Consider the following 25,837-nt stretch of genomic DNA (forward strand, 5'->3'; position numbering starts at 1 on the left):
TTATGTAATCATACAGTCAATAACGAGATGATCATGGTCTTCACAAGTCTTGTTGTCATTGTGCCTCCTTCCTTTATTTTTAGTTATATAAGAGTTTATTAATAATTTTTACACACATGATAAGTTCATGTAGATTAAAGGGATACCAACAAGAAAAATCCCTGCCAGAATTTTGCTTACAGTCTAGTAACACAGGACACACCTAACATCAAAATGCTGTATGATAACTGCCACCTAACGTAGTTTTAAAAAAAAGCACAGTACTCAGCCTAACCTATTATTTAATTTTGATAGCTAAAAAATTCTCTGGCTTTCTGAAAGGTGAAGATTGCTGTTTTTATTGGTTTTTCTTTATCTTTTTATTTTTTTTAAAGATTCAATTTTTTATTTGAAAGAGTTACAGAGGATGGTCTTCCAACCTCTGGTTCACTCCCCAAGTGGCCACAGACCAGAACTGAGCCTGGCCAAAGCCAGGATTAGAAACTCCTTCCAGTTCTCCCATGTGGGAGGCGCTTGGCCCATCATCCGCTGCTCTTCCCAGGCCATCAGTAGGAGCTGAGTCAGAAGTAGAGCAGCCAGGACATGAACCTGAGTCTATATAGGATGCCAGAGACACAGGAGGTGGCTTTAGCCACTATGCAACAATGCCAGATCCAGAAGTGATAGTCTGATGTGACCTTAAGAAACCAGGTGGACTTTGACCCAAAGAAGGTAAAAATATTCAGATAACGGGGATATGTGGAGTGAATGAGCAAAACAATGAGTGTTCTAGACAGTTGAAACTGAATACAGAAAGGTCTACAAGGAGAGATTACTCTGATTACCTGCAGTGTAAATCTGACAACATGGGGGAAAACCCTCTTTTTCTGCTTTATCAGTTATCTGTATTCCCGAGGTACTCAGTGGTCTCTTCTGGAATATCCAATTCTTATGATTCTTGGTCCTTCATTTTCCTACTTAGGAGATAGACTCTCCTTGGATCTATCCTGTACCTTAGAAGAAGGAAGGAATCTTTTTAGTATTTATTCCAAGAAATCACCCTTCAGATCTCTAAGGTTGTTTCATAATAAGATATTTTCTCTTATATCAAGAAATAACATATGAGTATTTTCACACAACTAAATAAGCATGTGTCCTGACAATGCCATGGTGCTCATGACCCTTGGTAAATCGTTTCTATTGTTCTTAGGATAAAGTTGCCAATCTTCTTAGATTTTCTGGAAAGATGAGATCTGACTTGGCATAAGCCCAGTTCACCAGAATAATTCCCCAGTGCTGTTCTTCACGCACCCATCTCCTTCTAAGCTCAAAATTTTCACATTGTACATGTTCTTCCTCCTACTTAAATCATTCTTCCCTCCACTCTAAGATAGCTAGATCAAGTTACTGTTTAGATCTCAGCTGGAATGTGTTCTCCCCAGGCAACACACCCCTAACTAAAGAACAGGCCTCTTTTCAGAATAGCACTCATAGTACATCATTACAGAATTATTTTGCAAAGTTTGCATTTTACATATAGCTTTTCCACTGGCCTTCACGCTGTAGACCCTTTGAGGTCTCTTTCCAACTCCTACATGGAAGCACACAGTAAGTTTCAATAGTTATTTATTGAATGTACGGATGAGTGAATAAAATTATGATGAATGAAGGAATGAGTTCAATGGATTAAAATAAACCTTCTCTTATGTCTACTGCTTCCATGAAACGCTTTGGAATGTGAACAAAATTTGCAATAATTCCAAGAGATACATGTCATGCTCATAATATAACAAATGCCCAATGGGGAGAGTTGATGACAGAATGGTGAAGAAGTATTTCAAAGAGCAAACAATAAAACAAAAAGGAAACTTTGAAATATAAATTGGGTGCCATGGTTTGTATATCTAGGGAAAACCATATGATCAGAAACACTGGTTATGGGGAGCAGAGACACAAAAATCCAAGGATGACGCTCCCTTAATAATGGAATAAGTCATAAGTATTTATATATTCAGACAAACAAATGGTTGATACAAATTAAATAAACTCCTAAATAGTTTTTATCTCTCTCCAAAATGTCAGAAAACAGGAGAGAACCAAATCTTTTTTTGTAATTATATTTTTAACAACACATGGAAGATACAAAAGAGGTTAAAACTACGATTTTAGGGGCCAGTGCTGTGGCTTAGAGGGTAAAGCCGCCGCCTGCAGGGTGGGCGCCAGTTCGAGTCTCGGCTGTTCCTCTTCCGATCCAGCTCTCTGCTATGGCCTGGGAAAGCAGTAGAAGATGGCCCAAGTCCTTGGGCCCCTGCACCCGCATGGGAGACCCAGAAAAAACTCCTGGTTCCTGGCTTAGGACCTGACTTTCAAATAAGTAAATAATAATAATAATAAACAACAAAAAAACTATGATTCCAGGGAACAAAAGAAATCAGGAGTGGCCTGTTTTTAGCTAATCAGAATTCAAACACTGTTACTAATTCAGAAAGCAACAACAGAAAAATGGCACAAATTAGTTCTTTATGGTCTCAAAAATGCTACTTAAATTGAGTGCATCAAACAATAAAATTTATAGCTAATATACTCAACTTGTATTTGCTCAATAACTATCATTTATCAGAAACTGGAGTAGGTAGATAGCAAACACACATATGTAACAGTGTAGGTTGAAGAGGAGAGAGAGAGAGAAAGAGAAAGAGGGGGGGAAGGCACAAAGAGAATTAGAATGGTGTGGGGCACCAAACTACCTACCAAATATTCATTCATCTCTTGTAAATTTCATAGCAACCCTACCAGGTAGCTATTATCATCCCCAGTTTTCTGATGAGGAAATATGAACCAAAAGGATAAATTTTTTGTACCAAGTTTCAGGATCTTGAAGATAAGATTCAAATCTAGACATTCTAATTCCAAAGCCCATTCTTTGAATCATTCCCAATTATCTACACTTACCAAAGTGATACACCTAAGGGCCTTTAACATGAGCTGAGAGCCATATCACAAAATTCTATTTCAGCATTAACACTTGTATTCATCAGAAAAAGGCATTTAACTTCTTGCCATATGCCAAACAGGTTGCCCAATGGTATTAAAGACACACAAAAAGTCAAAGAAATGATGGTTGTATTCAAAGAATTTACAATTGAGGCTAAAAATACTTATACTCATTCTAAACAAGGAAAATCAATAAAGAAGGGCAGCTTCAGAATAAAACTATTTTAAGAAGCTGAAGTAGGCTGGCACTGCGGCTCAATAAGCTAATCCTCTGCCTGCGGTGCCAGCACCCCGGGTTCTAGTGCTGGTGGGGGCGCCGGATTCTGTCCTGGTTGCTTCTCTTCCAGTCCAGCTCTCTGCTGTGGCCCAGGAGAGCAGTGGAGGATGGCCCAAGTCTTTGAGCCCTGCCCCCCAAGGGAGACCAGGAGAAGCACCTGGCTCTTGGCTTCGGATCGGCACGGTGCACTGTCCGCAGTGGCCATTGGTGGTGAACCAACGGCAAAGGAAGACCTTTCTCTCTGTCTCTCTCTCTCAGTGTCCACTCTGTCTGTCAAAAAAAAAAAAAGAAGCTGACAGAGAAAATTCTTTAAGCCCTTGAATATGTTTTCAAAGATTTAAAAATACAACTATAATCAATGCAATTTAGCAGGAATGTGGAGATAGTTATTTAATGGAAATATTTCTGATTTGAAACCCATCCAGTGACAGAATTTAGCAAATAGGATAGTTTGAACAGTTTCTGTTACCTTTAAATTTACTTTACCTTCTAAATTTACTTTCCAAACAAAATATAAAATATAAATGATAAGCACATGAATACCTACCATTCAACATATAGAATAAAATGTAACTGTATACTTCCTCCATTCGTGTTCCTTCCCTGACATCTCCCTCAGTCCAGCCTCCTGCTGACAACTCCAAATTGGAGATGTTTCTCTTCTAGTATATTCTCATAATTTAACAGTTACAAGTTATATACAGGGCACACACAAAAACACACCCTACTACCTACTGTTTTGCAGGTTTGATTGCATAAAAATAGTATCTTATTAAAGACTGAGAATTCCTAATTTGAAAATCCCAAACTTGAAATGCTCCCAAATCTCAAATTTGTTGAGTGACACATGAAATCAAAAGATAATCTCACACCTGTTAATATGACATCCAGTCCAAACACAAGTGCACTAAAAATACTGTATAAAATTAATTCTAAATTTTATTTATTTATTTTGTTTTTAATACCATTGGGCAATCTGGCATATAGCAAGAAGTTAAATGCCTTTTTCTGATGACAAACAAAGAAGACAAAGGCAGAGAAAGAGGGAGAGAGAACTTCCATCTGCTAGTTCACACCCAAAATGTAGACTATGTATTTAAAGGGTATGTGAAACGTACATGAATCTCATTTCAAACCTGGGCCCTACCCCTCAAAATATCTTATTACTTGTATGCAAATATTTCAAAATCTGACCAAAAAATTAGAACTTTCAAACATTCCTGATCCCAGGAATTTCAGAGAAGAAATACTCAATCTGCACATATATGTTTCCATAACTTTTTTCTCATTCTTTTTATGTGGATCCATGATTTTGGTGAACCTTTAATATTGTTTTTAACTTTTAAATATTGCAAAAATTCTCATAAATGTTTTTATCTAAGTCTCTTGTGCATATATGTACAAGTTCATCTAGACTACGTGGGAATATATAAATGTGTGTGTATATGTGTGTGTGTATTGTTGTGTATATCCTTGTATGGAATTGTTGGTTTGGAAACTGTGTGCATGTTCAACAATACGAGTTGCACCAAAAAACTCTTCAAAATGTTGGTGCCAATTTAAATTATCATTAAGAACTGATAGTACTCATGTTCTACATCTTCGATAATGTTTCATAATTCTTAAACTTAACAAATCTGCATAAATTTACATAAGGATTGTATATTTATTTTAACACATATTTTCTTATAGTCATAAAGTTGAGAACATTTTTATGCTTGTTAGCCATTGGCCTTCCCCTTCAATGAGCTGCTCATTCATACCGTTTGCTCCTCTTCCTGTAATGTTGTTTGCTTTGGGTAACTATTCTATAAATACTATCTGTAGGTTCTGAATACTAATACTCTAGCACTGATGTGTGTTGCAAATATCTTTAAAGAGCATGGTTTCTATTTACTCTTTATGGTGACATCTATTAGATGGAGGTTTTAACGTAATAAACTTTTCTGTGATAACTTGTGTCGCTTATTTATAAAAATCTGAAGATCATAAATGTCTTACCTATTTTTATTCATTTTTCTTTAAAAGTTTTAATGTTCCTTCTTTTGGAATTTGCCATCTGTGGATTTTTTTTATAAATTGAACAATACACAGCTGTTAAATGAAGGAACTGAGATTTAAATTTTGGTGTTTGTAATAGTATATATATATAATATATATATAAAACATTAAAATGATCATTCATTATTTAACTAATACGGTTACAAGGCTTTTCATTTTAGGGTAAAGTATAACTTATCAAAGTGCAAGTGGTAAATTTTTAGTCTATTTAATTGAAAAAAAAATTAATAGTTTAGAATTTTGATTAGGGCTACCTTATATATCACATTGGATATTGCAAATGACAAGCTTATAAAATAAATGAGAGAAAGAAAGTGACACAGTGAGACAGAGAGGCAAGACAGAGGCATAAAGAGAGAAGAGAAAGGGGAAAACACAGTGTTATGCAAAGCTAGTGACTTCTCATAAGTTTTGAAATATGAATTTTAAATCTTTTTTGACATGAATTTTAAATCCTAACATTGAATCACTGCAGATGCAGAAAGCGAGAGATATATTCTGAGAAAGCTGATTACAGTGCATGGTGCAAAGCGAACTGATGAAGAAAAATAAGATTCCAGTCTTCTCAGCATTACCATAAGCATTTTGGTCTTTTTGCTTATACATTAGATTGCAAGCCCTTCTGTGGATGGACAAATATATTAAATTATACCCTGACAGTTCCAAAAATCATCTTAGGTAATATAAAAATTCTTATCTCAAAAAGAAATTTTACAGACTGACAACTTTTCTCTTTCTTCTAACTGCCCTCTAAATCTGAACAAGGAACTAAAAAGTAGGGAGCTGTGGGTTCCTACCACTGGGTCATCAAGGTAAAAGATTTTTCCTTTTTTTTTTTTTTTCCAAGAATCAGAAATTCAATTTGGTTTATGTGGCTATAACAAAATGCCCAAAGCCATATATCTTAGAAAGAAAAGAGGCTTATTCTGACTCTTGGTTTTGGAGGCTGGGAAGTCTATGTATGGTCAGCCACACCTGAGAAGGGTCTTCTCCTATGTCATAACAGGGCAGATGATCTCCCATGGCAGGAGCATATGCAGAGGAGACCAAATGCATGGGACAGACTCACTTTGTAAGTGATTTCCCATTGGATTTATACCTAGTCTATAAGACCTTGTGCACACTAATTCTTCAAATAATTTCTCTACAGCTCATATTTTCCAGTATCATATGTTTTCATTTTTAATATTGCAAGATGCATGATATCCATTGTCACTGAGAACAGAAAGCATGAAATGCACTTGTTTCTCCCCCATCACGTATGAAAGTGAAATTCCTGATATTGTCAACCACTCAGCTTTCCAGGGAACCAGGTTTTGCTCGTTTTATCCAATAATTTTTAACAAGCATTTACGTAATACTATGTGTGTATTCTAGGTACAGATTTCCTCTTATTGATTATTCACAATCCTGAGAGCAACTGGTACTCCTATTTTACAGTGATAAGACTGAGATTTAGAGAAGCGGATGATTTTCTCAAGCTTCATAACTATGAAGAAGCTAAATTTGAATGTAAAAGTCTCTCACAATTTCACTGTTTGCAATGCAGTAAATGACTTGGTAAACAAAAAGTAAGCAAATAATTAAGTCAAATAAATAATGTAAACATAAATTTTAAAGTTGAATTTGTTTATCTGTCTTGATACTTTTAGCTAAATGAGTAGGATTCCATGAAAACTTTCTTTTTAAAAGATTTAATTTATTTGAAAGGCAGAGTGGCAGCAGAAGAAAAAGGAAGACACAGAGGGAGATGGAGAGAGACAGATCCATCTTCCATCTGCTGGATAAAACTCCAAATCCCGCAACTGCCAGGACTGGACCCGGCCAAAACCAAGAACCTGGAACTCCAGCCAGGTTTTCCACAGGTGCATTAAAATAGAGTCATATCAGAAAGAAAGCAGCCAGGACTGGAATCAGAGCTCCAATATGGGATGCTGGTGTCACCAGTGGCAGCTTAACCCACTGCGTCACAATGCCAACCCTGCGAGTATAAATTTCTCAGCAGTTATGTAGACATTTTTTGCCGTATATCTTATACGCAGATAATGAATCTCCAGTATAAATTGAATTGTAAACAAACAAAGCCTATAATCATTTATTTAGAAGGACACATAAGATTCCAAAAGAATCCTGACTAGAGATAGTTTTTTACATTCATTAACTTGTCAGCTATATACTGGGTACTTACATGGTCCAAATATACATCTAACTTCTGGGGCAAGTCAACTTAAAGGTACTAGGTCTCTGCTCTCAGGGCATTTATGCTCCCAGATAAGAAGTTAAGAGGCCGAATAAATAAATGCATTAAAAAGACACTTTCAAGTTCTGATATGTGCAATGAGGAAAACAAATCAGGTTGATACACTAAATACTATTTTGGGAGCTCCTTTAGATTGTATTGTCAATATATGAGACACTTTAATATTATCTATAATCATAAAACATGTCCAGAAATTTCTACTATGAAGTGGTTATCCATAGGATGTTCTTATTTATTAGAAATGAAGGGAGACAATGAATGAGAGACCTTACTGATTATCTGTATTTATAAATGTTGTGTTTTCTGTCTAGATGGGGCCTTTTTAAATTGCTTTGATGTAGTACAATATCACATTTTCAAATAAAGTTGAGTGGATTCTCAAAGTTTTAGCAGATAAAATAATGACTTATTGCACTCATCACAGAAATCATTTGCATCCAATTTGTATCCTGAGTCTTATAAGACTGAAAATACTGCATAATACAGAAATCTATACCTCTCTGTATATGTACATGCATTTCTTGTAGTAGGATTGAAGCACAGGTCAATAAGATTCTCAAACATTCACACTTCCCATTATAACACTTTGCTTCTTAATACATATTTTAGGTGGTTATTCAGCATTGCTGAATTGTTAATAATAGTAATTTCAGTATTATATTGACTTCTGATTATATTCATTGAAGGAGGTATATATTGACATAGATAAAATCCAGGGTAATAAACATAACTAGGCGGTAAAAGAGGAGGTAGTAACCAGCCCTCTGTGGATGATTTAGAGAGAAGGGAAAACGAAAATCTGTAATTTGTGCTGTGAAGTTTAAAATATTATTTTTAGGTCAGCAAAAAGAAGTTTTGCATAAATCCAAAAGCAGAGCTTACTGAGACTTTTATTAATGAACTCATATTACAACCAGCATGTCTATATGTACTATGTTAGGCAATATTGTAAAAGTAGCCTTTTGGAAAAAGATGAGTTCTAATGTTGATTTATTACTCTATTAACAAGCAATCTGTTAGGTACTCTGCTATGTGCTAGGATGTACCACTAATTTATTCTATAACTGATCAAAGACATTCTTTCTACATCTCCACAAACATAAAATGAATTTATCAGTATGTACCCTGTTGGGACAGGCATTTGGAGCAGTGGTAGATGCTGCATTGGACAAGTACATTCCATATCAGAAGCCTGTGTTTGAGTCCTGACTGCTTCCAATCCTAGCTTCCTGCTAATGAGCGAGGAAGCACTTGACATTTGTCTAGGGAAACCAATGGCAGGAGCAAGTATGGAATTGACCCAGGAATCGCTAAACCAGATCATTCTATCAAATCAAATATACTGACCCCTGAGAAAATCAATGTACACTCTTTTAGGGAGGAAAAAATGCTCTATTTATAGTACTGGAGTCACTGTCACCACGTGGAAGATCCGAAATGAGCTCCAGGCTCCGGGCTTTGTGTCTGGCCATTGCAGGTGTCTGCAGGAGTGAACCAGCAGATGGATGAGCTCTCCCTGTTTCTGTGTGTAGGTCTGCCTTTCAAATGAATAAAAAATCAGGATAAGATACCATTTGCCCAGCTGACTTACTAACATAATCACACCCAGTGTCAGATACGGTGCCAAAGGCTTTACATATATTGTCTCATTTTATCCCTATAATATCTTCATGAAGTAGGCATCATTAACTGAAGTTATTTTACAAATGAGGCTAAGGAGGCCTCAGAAAAATTAATTATTCTCATAAAAATATTTGAAAGATATAAAATGCTATACAAAAAAGATGTAATAACAACCATTTTTAGGTATGGAGAAAAAAACATGCAGTATGAAAAACACCTTCAACTATACGACACCTAGAAAATTCAAATTGATAGTAACTATTCCACCTGACATAATTCAGAATAATAATTTAAAACAGTTAGGGCATATTATAGGCCAGCCATGGTTCTCGGCATTTTTGTCCATACTTTTACTACTCACTAATCTTCAAAGTAATTTATTGAGCCATGCACAATCATTACCTCCATTTTACAGATGGAGCACACAGGGACAGAGAGAACAAATCGGATACCCCAGGTCACTTCCAGTAAAGGGTAGAGCTGGGATTAGAACCCAGATATTCTGGTTTCTGAGCTCGTGCCCTGAATTATCACACTCACCTGCTTCAGTAAATTGTTTTAAAAAGGACGCCAACAAATTACCTGTGCGTTTAGTGGGTTTAGGGAACACGCAGTTAAATTACTTTTCTCACTTAGAAGCCCTCAGGCCATCCTCTGGCTCTGCTAGGTTAGCATGATGTACTGGAAGGAGCTCAAGCTTAGCAGTCAGTTTCAAGTGGCAGCTCAGCTGGCTCTGTGGGTCCTCCTTGACCTCTTCATGGTCCTCTGTCTCATTTGTAAATGAAGGAAAAGAAAGCCTATTCATTAGGGATTTAGCGACAATCAAGTGTATTCAGCACAAATCTTGCCATAGCTATGGCTGACACTCAGTAAATACTAGTTTCCTTCTTTCTCTAGCCTCAAACGTGGTGTCAGTTCAAATAATTTACTCTCACATAAGCTATTTACGAAAAGATAAGAGAAAGCCCTCAGGTCATGTAATGTTAGGTTCCAAATGGACTGTGTATTGTACAGTCATCAGGTAATCTGCTTTTGTGAACATAATGTTATCCTGAGTATCTATAAATAGAGCATTTTTCCTCCCTAAAACAGTGTACATTGATTTTCTCAGGGGTCAGTATATTTGATTTGATAGAATGATCTGGTTTAGCAATTCCTGGGTCAATTCTATACTTGCTCCTGACATTGGTCTTCCTAGACAAATGTCATCACAAAGTAGCATTGTCTTCTAATTCTAATTAAGCAGCAGAGGAAGCATCATACAGTCTTCTAAAAAGCCACATTAGAATACCTGCCAATATGTGAGCTTTTCATATTATAAATTGTGATCAAGGCTTATAAAGGGCTTATTTGGGGGGTGTCCCGTTTGAATTTTGGACACCTCCATAACCTCATTTTAAAACATTAATTTGTCCTTGGGGTAGAAAAACAAGGCAGGAGACAACCTCACTATGGTTGTTTCAAGACAGTAGCTATACTTTGCAAAAATGGTTCTGCTATTTATAAGCAAAATAAAATATCTATATGGCAGTTTTTCATATTTCCTGATATGCAATTTTAATTGAAGCAAGAAAATTAGCTTAATTTCTACCAAAATTTGGATTTTTGTGGTCCTGTTACATTTCTAAATCCCAATTTGTGGATTATTATTTACAATAACTAGGCTAAACACAATAAAAACAAGAACAAGTAAAATATTTATAAAAGGAACTAAAAATCATTAGTTTATGAATTATCATCATGAATTAGATATTTTAGGAAAGCACTTTAAATTGTTCATAAATAGGCAGTATTTTCAAGATAAACTTCAGTTACAGATACTCCTCAATTGATAATGACTTTGTGACCTGATAAGCAAACTTGCATTTAATACACTTAACCTGTACTGTGATCATGTGGCTGACTCAGAGGCAGCACTGTGTGGCATGTTGAGAGTGTGTTGTTGTATACGCCTAGCCCAAGGAAAGGAATTCGAAACCCGAAATATGGTTTCTACTAAATGTGTACAACTTTGGAACCATTGCAATATTGAAAAATCATTAAACTGAACCACTCGGCCGGCGCCGCGGCTCACTAGGCTAATCCTCCACCTAGCGGCGCCGGCACACCGGGTTCTAGTCCCGGTCAGGGCACCAGATTCTGTCCCGGTTGCCCCTCTTCCAGGCCAGCTCTCTGCTGTGGCCAGGGAGTGCAGTGTAGGATGGCCCAGGTGCTTGGGCCCTGCACCCCATGGGAGACCAGGAAAAGCACCTGGCTCCTGGCTCCTGCCATCGGATCAGCGCGGTGTGCCGGCCATTGGAGAGTGAACCAACGGCAAAGGAAGACCTTTCTCTCTGTCTCTCTCTCACTGTCCACTCTGCCTGTCAAAATAAATAAATAAATAAATAAATAAATAAACTGAACCACTCTGAGTTGAGGATTACCTATACTTAAACTTTACCTTTTACTGATTCAGTAAGTGGTTCGTATAAGTAGAAAGGGCTTAAAATACTATTTGTTGTTTAATATCGGCACGAAAAGTATTTCAGGGGCTGATGTTTTGGTGTAGCAGGTTAAGCTACAACTTGTGACAAAAATACCCCATATTGAAGTGCAGGTTTGAATCCTAGCTGCTCTACTTCCAATCCAGCTTTCTGCTAATGAGCTCCAGAAAGCAGTGAATAATGGCCCAAAGTACTTGGGCCCTGTCACCCATGTGGATGGATGTTCCAAATGGCATGCCTGGCTCCTGCAGCTGGCTTTCTCCTGGCCCAGATCTGGCAACTGTGGCCATTCAGGAAATAAACTAGCAGATTGGAGGTCAGTCTTTCTGTCCTTCTCTCTGACTTTCAATAAATTAGTAAATGTTTAAAATTTTAAAATGTTATATTTCTATTCACCTAAAATAAATAGAAAAATGAATTTCATATATTTCAGTATTGAAGCACACCTTATTGAGAAGAAATTTTCAAGTTGAATGATTATTTAACTATATTATTTCAAACAAAAATATAACTACATCCGAATAGCAACAAAAATTTGCTAAAAACTGATGTTGGGGCAATTGTAACAATGTAAAGTTAAATCAAATATTAAAGTGAGTGAAAAAGTTAAATCAGTGGTATAGTTGGATGATAAGTTTAAAATTACCATTTCACCTCGGGAGCTGGTAGATGAGGGGTTTTAGCAGTTTTTTCAGTCCTTGAATATGGAGACTTTAATAATGTAAATCCAGAGAAACTACCAGAATGGCTATTAAAAATAAATGTATAATAATAACATAGGCATTATTCTTGGAAATTGTGAAAAGTTGCTGTAACACTGAAAGTAGATTACTATAAAATTAATTGTGAATCTACCATGAACAAGGTAATTTACACTGAGTTTGTACAATCCCTAAATACTTTTATTTATTTGAAACCTTTTAATCTAAACATTGGATACTAATGGTCAAGTTCTTGTAATTGCCTCCATCTGGGAAAAGTAAATCAAATTAAGCCCAATGTGAAGGCCTGATGTTCAGCCCTGCATGAAGTGACATCCATCCTCTGGAGGCTAATTAATAGGCTGCCTTCGTAGGGGGCATGCAGATATGGATAAGGACATTAGGGTGAAGAAAGGTTTTTATAATTGAGGGGGGGGGGCAGCTGAGACAACCATGTGCGTTTAGAACTTATAAAACAGCAGTAAGAATGAAAGTCACTGTGTCTTCTATGTTTTTAACCAGCAAATAGTGAAGTTGTGATGAACACCACAGTCTGATCTTAGCTAAAGTTTCGAGAGTTTAATGTAGGCATGCTTGCCAGACCACAATTGTTGTACACACCAATACAGTAATGCTAATCCTAACAATTTAGATGTTATAACTACAGTCCATAGTGCATACAAAAATAATGATAACAATAAGTTAATGCTTATAAATGACTTTTTTATGTGTCAGGCATTATTTTAAAACATGACATACATTATGACAATTTTCAGAATTCTATTAGATAGGCACAAGTATTTTCCCCATTTTTCAATCAAATGAGGCACAAAAAATAAGTCGTTTTAGGAAGATCACATAGCTAATAAGTAATAGAGTTGAATTTCCAAGCAGGTCCTCTGTGTCCTGAGTTCATACATTCCATCCTTTTTGAATAAGTTGGCTTACATAAAATAGAGGGCTCATTATAATCCATGCATGCCATCATTCTGTGTTTATTTTTCTTGTCATATTTTGGTTTTTAATTAGCAAGTTATTAATTAATTTTTATTCATTTGAGAGGCAGTGAGTGAGAGAGAGACAGACAACACAGAGTGAGAGTTATCCCATCTATTGGTTCACTATACAAATGCCCACAAATGCTGGATCTGGGCCAAGCCAAATCCAGGAGCTAGAAACTCAACCCACATGGGTTATAGGAACCCTAGTACCTGAACTATTACTTATTTGTTCTCTAAGAATGCTAACGAGCAGAAAATTGAAATCAGGAGCAGAGCCAGGACTCAAATATAGGTACATGGGATGTTTGTATCACAAACTGCAGCACCAAAAATCAGTCCCTTCTTATATTTGTTCAACTTCATTGGTAGAATCTCTATCATTTCTGATTTATTTATCCATTTTTTTTTTGCTTTTGTTTCCTGACTCATTTTGTCTGTAGCCCTAAATGTGTCCTAGCCTAATTGGGCGAAGAGAAAAGGAGTGGACTGACAATTTTATAATATTTAATTGGATACTTTTTATTCACTTCTCTAAACTAGAAAGGGATCCAGACTGCTGAGCCCATTTGATTATCTCATTTATTTATATATTTCTTTTATAATGAAAAGTAGTCCTTTTTTATTGGAAACGATATAGCATCTATTTTTATTCATGTTTTTTTATCTAATAGTAATTAAAGCTAGAGTTTTATAAAAAATATATAATGTGGTTGAAAAAACTGTCCTTTATTTGATGATGTGAGTGCCTGGTGAACTAGACTTTGTAGAAGTTAAACTCACTGGTTAGAATAAAAATGATATTTGAATCCAAAAGATAATATATTTAAGGCTGTAACCACCAGAAAATAATGAGATAGAATGATTAAAGCTGAGGGTAGTTTTGAGTGGCTATGTTGTGCTTATTGAAACATTACCTCCACTGGTACATTTTTTCAAAAACAGAAGCTCAAAACACTAGAGTTACTTCTCAGAGTTTAAATTACTTTTACTTGACTGTAGAGACAATTTATTTTGAATATACTTATGCCTAATGAATCAAACACAAATTCCTCAAAATGAAGTTTAAAATACCCCATCAAAAATAACATCTTTATCTGTTTTGCAAAAACAAATCCATGCCTTAATATACAAATCCACAGGCTTCTCTGTGTAACTCTGGCTTTCAAATAAATAAATAAATCTTTTAAAAAAAAAGAATAGAAAGAATTCCAACTCTGGCTAGCCTACCCCAAATGAGTTTCACTGTGCATATATACCCAAAGTGCATAGATAACGAATGGGCAGTGTTTGGATCACTCATTCCTATTGATGGAAGGACTGACTGGGATGAACATACTTCCCCAAAAAGACGAGATTATTACTTCCCTAGTACACAGGAAGAGCTTGGCATCCAATGTTATCCTGTCTGGACAGGATTTTAACAAAAAGGTATAAAGGTAAGAAATTCTGGTAGCAAATAGTAGAACAGATAAAGGCTTCTGGGGTTTGGAATTAAAGGAGGAAGACAAAATGATGAAGACTAGGAGCAAGTGTAAAAGGTAGACAATTGGTAGCAAAAACTAAATAGTGAACATGACTAAATCTGAAGCAGAACCAGGGAGAGCCCTTCTTCCCACCCCTACTCTTAACCTGTGGAACTCTGTGTATAATCATGGAGAAAATCAATATGGGGAGAGGGGCAAAGTGTAAGCAGTATGCCCTGATGGTAGATGAATCACAGGAGAAATTGTGATTCATTGTGATCATCTGAGCGTTCCTCCCTACCCACAAGCTACACACTATTTTTTGTAACCAGACAACACTTACAATCCACCACTTTGAGTATATTAAATGAATAAGCAGTTGCCAGGTTTGTGAGAGGAGAGAATGGGGAGAAAATCCATCTTACAAGCCCTTAAGGGCCAGTGAGAATTAAACTACCCTTCCTTGAATTATAATGAAGAAACTGGGCTAGAAGTCCCCACGATCTTTTCAAAGAAATGCTGCAATGCCAAGTCTCTGAGCTAGGGTATTGCAAAAAAAAACAGTCTTCCTGAGGATTTTACCCCATGAGGGAAATGAGAGAATGGTACCTATAGCAACTTCAGAGAAAAGTGGAGACCCTGTGCTGCCAAAGCAGCTGTTGAGTACCCAACGAGAGAGATATGTAAGATTTACTCAGTTACTTATTTCTCAGGCCTTTAATCTGAAAATGATGGCCTGGCTTTCAGAAAGCAAAGGGAAAATCTGCTGCAGAATGTCCCCATGCCTTAATTCTGGCATCCTGCCCAGCGTGGGGGAAGGGCAAGCTTATGCTTTGGCAAAAGGACAAAAGACTCCACCATCCCTTAGAATTGCCCACTGCTTTTTTTAGTTTTGGTTTATTCTTGGCTTGTTTGTTTGCTTGGGTGGTTGCAAAACCTTTAAAAGTGAAAAAGCGTGCAGAATTCACAGTACAGCTACTCAAGGAGACTGTTAGCATATTCACCATCATGTGCATCTCTGACCTTCACAGACTGGTTTGTTTTTACTCCTTTTGTATTAAAAGCATACTAGAAACTCACATTGCTTGAGAATGTACACAATGTCTCCATTATATTTCTAATCCAGAATGGAAGGGATTAAGCTATCAGCATTCTCTCACCTGTGTCCTTGTCCCTTAACAAGAATTTATGAAAAGAAAACAACTGCTTATAGGTTTACACTGACAAGAGCTGAGAAAACTGAAGTCAGAAAAATAATAATTTAATAAATACTAGAATGGTTATTATTACTATCACTACAATTAGAAAAACACACATCTTTTCATTTTATTAAAGCTTTCATGAATCTTTTGCATCATATATCTCTCCCAAGAGAAACAAGAATGAAGAAGCATAAAGAAAATTAGTTGAAAATGTAATGCTTTCCATCCCTCAACAGCCCATAACTGGGCCACATGCACCTACTCTTATGTATGCTCTGGCATTTATCTCACTGCTTGGTTCTTCCCTTCCTTTTTCTGTCCACCGCATCCTCCTGCTGAGCTGACCACAGGGTCCCAACAAGTGTCCATGTGCTGGCGTTGAGAAGACAGCCTCATAGAACTAGAATCCATTTTCTTGAGTGACTGTTAGAACTCGTCATTTCATGGGAACACAGGAAACCTTAGTAAGACTGCATTGCCCAGGTCTTTTTCCCCTGGAGAGTCACAGAGTGCTTATCAGCATTCTCTAGTATTCTTTCAAATGATTAGGAAACATGGTTTTTAATCACATGATGGAAATTTCTTGGCTTATTGTCATGTACATCAGTGTGCTTTCTCAACAGCAGCTTAGTGTTGTCAAGAATAGAGGACCCTGGGGAATCAGAGATGATCATCTAAAACTGACTTTACATCTGAATCATCTGAGACCCAGAATCCTCTCTATGTCTACTGAGTCAGAAAATCTAAAGGATGAATTATGAATTATGTTTAAAATTAATAATCTTCTCCATTGCTCTTCATTCTTAATCTCTAAGATACTGCCAAGAAGACCAATGTTAACTCCTGGGATGAGCACTTCAACTTCTTTAAGCATGCCCATGCAAACACACACAAGCATTTAAGCAGGGTGTGCTTAAACATACATACATATACATATGAGTTTTACTGGGATGTGTGTAAGAATGAGGGGATGAAGAATATTTAACAAGACAAAAAATTGTGGACATATAAAGCTGTTACAAAATACAACTATTGTTCTATCATAACAAAGAAATATGCACAGATATGAAAGGATATGTCAAAGATGTTAACAAGATGTAGATGTATATAATACGCTAATGATTTTATTTGTAATCCTTCTAATTATCTGTATTTAGTAATTTTTCCACAACTATTGATTTTGTTTTTCAAAGCTAATTTTGGTAAGCTGATTGTTATCACACAGATCCTCAAGTATAAAACTATAAAATGAGGGGCAAGAGTTTCACTCAGTAGTTATGATGGTGCTTGGGTTGTCCACATCCCATACTGGGAGCCTGAATTTGAGTTCCAGCTCTGCTTCTGATTATAGCTTCTACCAAACATGCACCCTGGGAGACATCAGGATTTCAGTTTAAGTACCTGGGCCATACAACCCACTTGGGAGTCCTTGCTTGAGTTCTGGGTTTCTAGCTTCTAGATGGCCCATCTCTGATTGCTGTGGGAATTTGAAGCATGAATCAGCAGATGAAAGACCTCACTCTTTACCCCTTTCTCATCACTCTGCCTTTCAAATAAATAAAATTAAATAAATAAGTAAAGTAATTATTTAGAAATGTAAAATTACTCAAACATAGCACATAATTTCTTGTTTCTTGCCCAGAACTGAGTAGGAGGAATATTTGTTAGGACCCCTTTGTTACAGGTAGTCTTACAGAAATAAAGGCTGACCAAGTTCTGCCATCTTTAACATGGATTTCTATTGTTATCCCAATTACAATTGTATGCCAGAAAGACAAAAGGGTAGAGAACTGTAGAACCTGGGAAAATGTTATAAACCTGGTCAGGGAGGGATGCCCTTGATCTCACTGATTTATTTCATTAGTGAAAGCTTCAACACAGGCTACCAAACTATGCGCTGCTAGCAAATGCAGTCCTTTGCCGGACAGCAATTTCCCAACAACAGCTCCAAGTCTTTTTTTAAGATTTATTTATTTATTTAAAAGGCAGCATTACAGAGAAGTAGAAGCAGAGGCAGAGAAAGATATCGTCCATCTGCTGCTGGTTCACTCCTCAAATGGCTGCAATGACTAGAGCTGGGCCGATCCAAAGCCAGGAGCCAGGAGCTTCCTCCTGGTCTCCCATGTGGGTTCAGGGGCTCATGGACTTGTGCCATCTTCTACTGCTTTCCCTGGCCACAAACATAGAATTGCATAGGAAGAGGAGCAACTGGTCTCGAACCAGCATCCATACTGGATGCCAAAACTGCAGGTAGAGGCTGTGCCTGCTAAGCCACAACACTGGGCCCCAACAGCTCCAAATCTTAAAGGGAAAGCATACATCTTTGGTGCATGGCTGATTTTGCCAGAGTGTGTCCATTATTGACATTCCCAGGACATTCCATGCCCTCTGTGCTTTTACCCACAGTCCTCTTTCAGTCTAAACTGCCCTTTTTTTACAGACCACACACCAAATTATGCTTCTAGCTCAGTTTCATTTTCTTCTCATCCCAACATCACATTCCTTTAGTTTGTTCTTTTATTCAACTACCATCTTTTTAGGTAAACAGCAAATCAGAATGTCTTTTAGGTAATGAATAGTGAAGAGTTAAAAAAAAAAGTAAGTACAATCTCTATCTCCTGAGACTTTATATTCAAAAGACAAACAAAAATGTTTATCAATTATATTGTGTGATACACACCAGCAAGTTCTAAGGAAATAAATATAAGAAAAATAGAGAAGAAATTCAATTTTCAGTGGGATGTGTACAATTTCAGATAGGTTGGTCAAGGGAGGTGGCACGGAGAACATTACAGGAAGAAAGTGTAGGTGCCCTGAGGTGTGTCAGTATTGGAAGAGGAGTATTTCAGGTAGAGAAAAGAGACCATGCAAAGTTCTTTAAAATAGATTGAGAGGCAGAGGCACAGAGTGGATGCCCCTATACCCACTCACTTTCCAAATGTTGAGCTAGGACCAATGCCTGGAGTTAGGAACTTTTAACCAAACCTCCCATATGGGTGGCAAGAACTCAATTACCTCACCAGTTACTGCTGCTTCCCAGGGTCTTTACCAGCAGGAAGTAGGAGTCAAGAGTCAGAGGTGGCCAGCGCTGCAGCTCACTAGCCTAATCCTCCACCTAGCGGCGCCGGCACACCGGGTTCTAGTCCCGGTCGGGGCACCAGATTCTGTCCCGGTTGCCCCTCTTTCAGGCCAGCTCTCTGCTGTGGCCAGGGAGTGCAGTGGAGGATGGCCCAAGTCCTTGGGCCCTGCACCCCATGGGAGACCAGGATAAATACCTGGCTCCTGCCATCGGATCAGCGCAGTGTGCAGGCCGCAGCGCGCTGGCCGCAGCGGCCTTTGGAGGGTGAACCAACGGCAAAGGAAGACCTTTCTCTCTGTCTCTCTCTCTCTCTCACTGTCCACTCTTCCTGTCAAAAAAATAAAAAAAAAAAAGTCAGAGGTGTATATCTAACCCAGATACTCTCACTTGTAATAGGATTGCCTTAACTGCTAAGATAAATACCCATCCTAATGCAAATTCTTAAAACAAGGAATGTGCTAGAACAGGCCCCCAAAACATCATCGGCATCCGCACATCCTTTATAATTGTGTGGGTCATATAAGCATTTGGTTTTTATTGAAAATGACATTAGAACTATTAGAGGAGTTTATGTTGAAGAGTGACATGGTCATATCTATTTTAAACATGATTTCCAGGTACAACATGAAACATACAGCTCCTCTAAAATGTCCATGGATTCAGGACATGGAAAGATCTTGAATTATGTGCATGGTCCAAGGAAGGTGATCATAAAGACCCTCATTAGAGTCAGAGAAGGATACATGACAACAGAGACCAATGCGGGGGTGGGGGAGAGGGAAAGGGAGAGGGAGAGGGGGAGAGAGGGGGAGAGGAAGAGGGAGAAGGAGAAGGGGGAAGCAGAGAGAGAGAGAGAAAGAGAGAGAAATAGGTATTAAATTACTGAATTTGAAGATAAATTAAGGGTCCATGGGCCAAGGAATGCAAGTGGCCTCTATAAAGTGGAAATGGCAAGGGAACAGATTCTCTTCTAGAAACAACCAAGCTGCCCATACCTTGATTCTAGCCTAGTGATGCCCATCTTAGATTTTTCATCACCAGAATTCTAATATAGTTAAGTGTGTGTTATTTCAAGCTACTATATTTGCATAATTTTGATGGCAACAGTAAATCCAATGCAACTGGAAGCTGTTTTGAGAGCAGAATACAGGGAGCCAGATCAGACTCACGGACAGCTCCAGTAGAGCTACTGCAGTAACTCAGGAGAGAGATGATGATGGATTGCACCAAAAGAGTGGCTGTGGGGTGAGGGAGATGGTCACACTCTCAGCATCTCCTAAAAGCCGTCCTGTGAGGTATTTAACAAACAGCAGTTCCAAATGCCACCAAGGTTTTAAGCCTGAGCATTGAAAGGAAGTCGCTACTACCAGAGAGAGGGACAATGGCAGAATAACTTGTCTGAAGTACGAATCAATCATCCCTCTTTGCCATCACATAGAGTGCTTGACTGGCCTCTTTAGCATTCATTAGATAATCATTTGTTTTCAGATCTGTCTTTGTGGCAAGATTATAAACTCAGGTTTATTGCTAGATACAGTGCTATGCAAGAGTAAATAGGTGGCCCATCACTCAGCGACAAACCTTGGGAATGATACAACTTTCAGAAAAAACTTACTGGTTAGTAAAAAACCATCAGTACTTTGAGACCAAACACAAATCGTCGAGTTCTTTGATTCCACAAAGCATCAAGCAACGCTTGTAACCAGATGTTGGTTAGACCACACACACACACACACACACACACACACACACAGTCTTGTAATAATATTTAATATTACCATAAAAGGGTACTGTGAGGGGAAAAGCTTAGGCAACTATTAATCTACTAATGAGTAATTTACCACTCTATTTAAAAGTATCCCATTTCCCCAGAGAGAAACAGAATTAAATATCACACCATCATGTCAGAAAATGGATTAGAAATGCACAGAAATTGTATAAAATATTAATTAGCAAACTTTTAAAGATAGGTATGATTTATGAACTTAATCCCTTAGCATTTGAATTAAACAACTTCCTTGAATTCCAAACTTCCATTAAGAGAGCCTTTAGCATTTTATAGGCATCTCAATCAACATTTCCAAAACTGAACCCTTTATACTTTCCCTTATACCTAGATCTCCTGCAAGAAGAAAACTGACCTTGTAATACTGTTCTTTGGACTGGCGCTGTGGCACAGTGGGTTAAAGCCCCAGTGTGAAGCACCGCCATACCATATGGGCACCAGTTCGAGTCCTGGCTGCTCTTCTTCCAATCCAGCTCTCTGTTATGGCCTGGGAAAGCAGTAGAAGATGGCACAAATTCTTGGGCCCCTGCACCCATGTGGGAGATTCAGAAGAAGCTCCTGGCTCCTGGCTTTGGATTGGAACCGCTCTGGCCGTTGCAGCCATCTGGTGAGTGAACCATCAGATGGAAGACCTTTCTCTCTCTGTGTCTCTACCTCTCTATCTAACTCTTTCAAATAAATTAAAAAAAAATCTTAAAAAAATTGTTCTTTATCATCAGAAATTAAAACTCACATTTCCATTTGCTCTAGAAAAATTAAAACAGAAATAAAAATCTCACTTGCTCATATAAAATAGTATTTCCCTAAACAGTATTGCCCTACTGTACTAAATGCTAGTGCCTTGCAACAAAATCTGCAATCTACTTCAATGAGGAAATATTACTGAAGAGCATATATACTTAAACTTTGCAAATGCACTCCTATTCACATTTAATCTATTACTCCCTCCTGACCATCAGGAAAACTTTATGTAAATAAATGATATGGTATTTCTATGAGTGAAGTTTCACATTTAAATGGCACTAGATTTCACTACAGGAACAATCAAAATAAACACTTATTTGAAGAGCCATTTTCTATTACTATTTGATCTTAATATTTCCAGTATTCTTTCAATTAAGATTATTCAAGATAAAGTAACTGTTAATGCCTTCTTTAAAAGGTTGGACTTTTAGATACATAGATATCTATTTGGGTCCAGAACTCACATCACACACTAAAACAAACTAATGAATCCTAACAAAACAAATAAATAGAATGGAGTAATTGTTGGAAGAAGAAAATGATTGCTTTCCTTTGTTGCCTAAATGAGGGTAAAGTATTTCTTTGGTTAATATTCCATATGTAATAAAAAGGAAAACTAAAAATATCCCACTATAGGGGCCGGCACTGTGGCATAGTGGGTAAAGCTTCTGCCTGCAGTGCCAGCATCCCATAAGGGCACCAGTTTGCGTCCCCGCTGCTCCACTTCTGATCTAGCTCTCTGCTATGGCCTGAGAAAGCAGTGAAAGATGGCCCAAGTCCTTGGGCCCCTGCACCCGCGTGGGAGATCTGGAGGAAGCTCCTGCCTCCTGACTTCGGATCGGCACAACTCCAGTCATTGCGGCAATCTGGGGAGTGAACCAGCAGATGGAAGACCTCTTCCTCTTTCTCTGCCTTTCCTTCTCTCTCTATGTACTCTGACTTTCAAGGAAATAAAAAAATTTTTAAAAAAATCCCACTATATTAAAATTTAGACAATCTTTACATGAAAGTAAATAAATCAAAGACAAATCTGACAAACTGGGAATAAAGAGTTTTGACTTTTCATTTTTGAAATATACTGTTGAGAAAAAACTAAATTCGAGCCATAGATGGACTGAAAGCAATGCTTGCAGTATATTGATAATGAACTTGTTTTCTGGATACACAAAGAATTTCTTCAACTTAAATTTAAGAAAATAAAAGCTCAACCTTTCATTAAATAAAGTATTCAACAAGCAGTAAGCAGAAAAGCCACTGCTCCTCAAGAGTACAGACAAGGGCTATAAATAATAATCAAATCTCAAAATGTCAATTTGCTCATAAACTTTTTTACTCTGCATATTAGTTACTACTAATAAGGGAAAATATATGATATTTGTCTTTTTGTGACTGGTTTATTTCACTAAACATAATGGTCCACACAGTTGCTTATGATTATAAAATAAATTGAAAATGTGTCATTATAAAATTAAAAGAAAAATAGGAAAAGGAGGAGGGAGAGTGGGAGTGAAGGAGGAAAGGAGGGTGGGGTAGGAATTATCCTCATGCTCTTAAAATTGTATATATGAAGTACATGAAGTTTTTTCCCTTTATATAAATAAAAATTATATAAAAGAAACACAAAAGACACAACATTCTTTCAATAAGAGAATCATTTGAACAGAAACAGAAATTTAATCAAAATAGCAGGTATTATCTAAATATTTTCACTGTAAGAAAAGGTCCAGATTTGAACACAAGATTCTAGAAACATACGTAATAGTTTGTAACTATAAATCATTGTTAATTCCCATTTGGTTTGTTGATGCTATAATTCCAAAGAGTTTCTTCATGTCTCTATTGCCATGAAAAGATATGAATATTTATCTGAAAAATTCATAGGGTATGATAACTAATATTACCTTTTGAGATAACTTTTAAGATTAAAGTGTAATTAAAATTGGTAGTTTGGAAACCTAAGTAATTCCTAAAGAGAGAGAAATTATTTTTAAACTAGAGTCATCTCAATGAAATTCTTTAGTAACAAAAATCTTCAACCCAATCCATCAAGAAGAAATATAAAAACAATGTGACAGGGAGGAAAACAATTTGGCAATATTGACATTAGATATTGGAAGACAGCTTACAGCTACAGCTCATGATAGAACAAAAAACAGTTTCTCATTATTAACAATAAACCAAAAACATGATTAACTTCCCAGGACAGAGGACAGAGGACAATGCCTCATTTGGAAATCTAACAATCATTTCCATCTTAGGGAATAAGGAAGCAGCTACATCATTATTCATTGTTCCAATAAATACACACTGAATCTTTTTGCATGTGGATCAACAGAGTGAACTGGTGATGAAATAAAATAGATAATTTGCGACTTTAATTAGTAGTAAAGAAGTTAAGAATCGGGAAATTTGTAAGAGAAAATTAGATGCTAATGATAAAGCAATGATACTCTTGTCTCAAAGGCCAAAGTCATAAGACAGCAAAAGGTCCAAGGTGTTTGAAGAAAAAATGAGAGAATGTTAGACGGTAATGAAAGGTAATGTGACAAAACAATATTCATTGAGCATCTTTGTGGTTCAAATTACTCTTCTAGTTGCTTTATGTAGATGAATACATTTAATTGTCATAATAACTTTATTATTTCCATTACAAATAGGGAAATTGAGAAGTAGCTGAAATGATTCACTAAATGAATGTAAATTCTCTGCTGAAATAAATTCTACGGAAATAGGAGAAAGAGGAGGAAGAAGGGTAGGAGTGTGGGTAGAAGGAAGAGTAGGATGGGAAGAATGACTATGTTCCTAAATTTGTATATATGAAATGCATGACGTTTCTATACCTTGAATAAAAGATTTCTAGGTAAACAAAAAAATTAATTCTAAAGTTACGTGGATGCTGAATAATTTAGAAATAAATAGGGCAAGATAAGGAATTTAGATAAAGCAACATGAGTATTTATGCCATTCTGTTTTTCACATATAATTGTATAGTTGATAATAATTTATATTAATATAAATTTTAAAGTATGAAATTGAATTGGATCTTGCTTTTTTCCATTATCACTTTGTAACAAAAGTCTTTGTTTTTAGAGCCAGGGACTAAACATATACACATAATGTATGATTGTGGGAATTTTAGCATCCCCATCCCCTAGGATTTTAAGAAATGCTATTGGGAAAAACATTGAAAAGAATGTAAAGGTTAGTATTTTTTATTTGAAGCATAAAGATGCTTGTCCAAAACCAACTTAAAATGAGTCTATAAAAAGCAAAGCACAGCATATAAACCTACTTGAAAATCTTATTTCCATGACAACAGAAACAGAGTATTAAAGGGCCAGCACACCTCTGCAAGCATTGTTGTCGACACATGCTGTCATCTAAAACATTTTCAAGAAAAGGAATACTATCTCACATGTATGCTAAATGACAACTACATATGAACAAAAGAAAACATGAAGCCCCATTAATAAACACAGGGGAATAAAAAGATGATCATTCTGATAAGCACAAACAAGTTTGACAGTTTTTTAATTGATTCTGGGAAATGCAGAAATAAAAGATACAATTACATTGTATACAGTAAATAAATTTTATAGTTTTCATATCTGTTCTCCAATTATCACTTTAAAAAGAATAACAATCATAATGTCTTAAGAAAATGTACAGTACACATACATGAATATATGTAATAAAATAGCTTAAATCTATATTATTTTATAATGGAATTGAATTTTGTGATGGAATTGAAATTTAGTTCTTTTTGATGTTAGATATGTAAAACATTTGAGAACATTCTGGAAAGATAGTTTTTCTTCCCTATAAGAGCAAAATTTAGTTCAGAGCTCCCTTTTGGAATTATGCTTCTAAGGCTTCCTAAATTTAAAAGATTCTCTAAAAGCATATTTAGCATTAAATTATGTAAAAACATTTGACTATGCTATTTAAAATAATGTATGTTACAGTATAGATTTTAAAGGTGATATTATGTAATTGATCTTGGCTTCACAGCAACACTGGGTGATGCGGAAAGAGAAATCAACACTGTGTAATGTGGAAAGGACAGATACTGTTCTCAATTTTTTATTCCTGGGTGAGGTGTACCATTCTCACAGACATCACATGCTATGTGGCCATTAAAAGAATAAACAAAGTTCGTTCTGTTTCTGTGCCTAGCCTTTTCT

General features: G+C 36.6%; 1 protein-coding gene across 3 annotated transcripts in view; it reads right to left on the reverse strand.

Moving 5' to 3' along the window:
• The window catches only part of GPM6A (glycoprotein M6A), a 345,190-nt gene that overhangs the window by 172,798 nt on the left and 146,555 nt on the right, over window positions 1–25,837 (reverse strand). The window contains exon 1 of one of the 3 annotated variants that reach the window (XM_089327256.1): window positions 3,408–3,517. The exons of the other annotated variants lie outside the window; for them this stretch is intronic. The gene's annotated coding sequence lies outside the window, so the exon portion shown is untranslated. Of the gene's footprint in view, window positions 1–3,407; window positions 3,518–25,837 lie in introns of those variants that run through there. 3 annotated transcript variants of the gene reach the window in all.

The sequence above is a fragment of the Oryctolagus cuniculus genome, chromosome 2 (assembly GCF_051225735.1).
Source record: "Oryctolagus cuniculus isolate XC-2025 breed Fujian yellow rabbit chromosome 2, ASM5122573v1, whole genome shotgun sequence".
In the NCBI taxonomy this organism is placed as follows: domain Eukaryota; kingdom Metazoa; phylum Chordata; class Mammalia; order Lagomorpha; family Leporidae; genus Oryctolagus; species Oryctolagus cuniculus.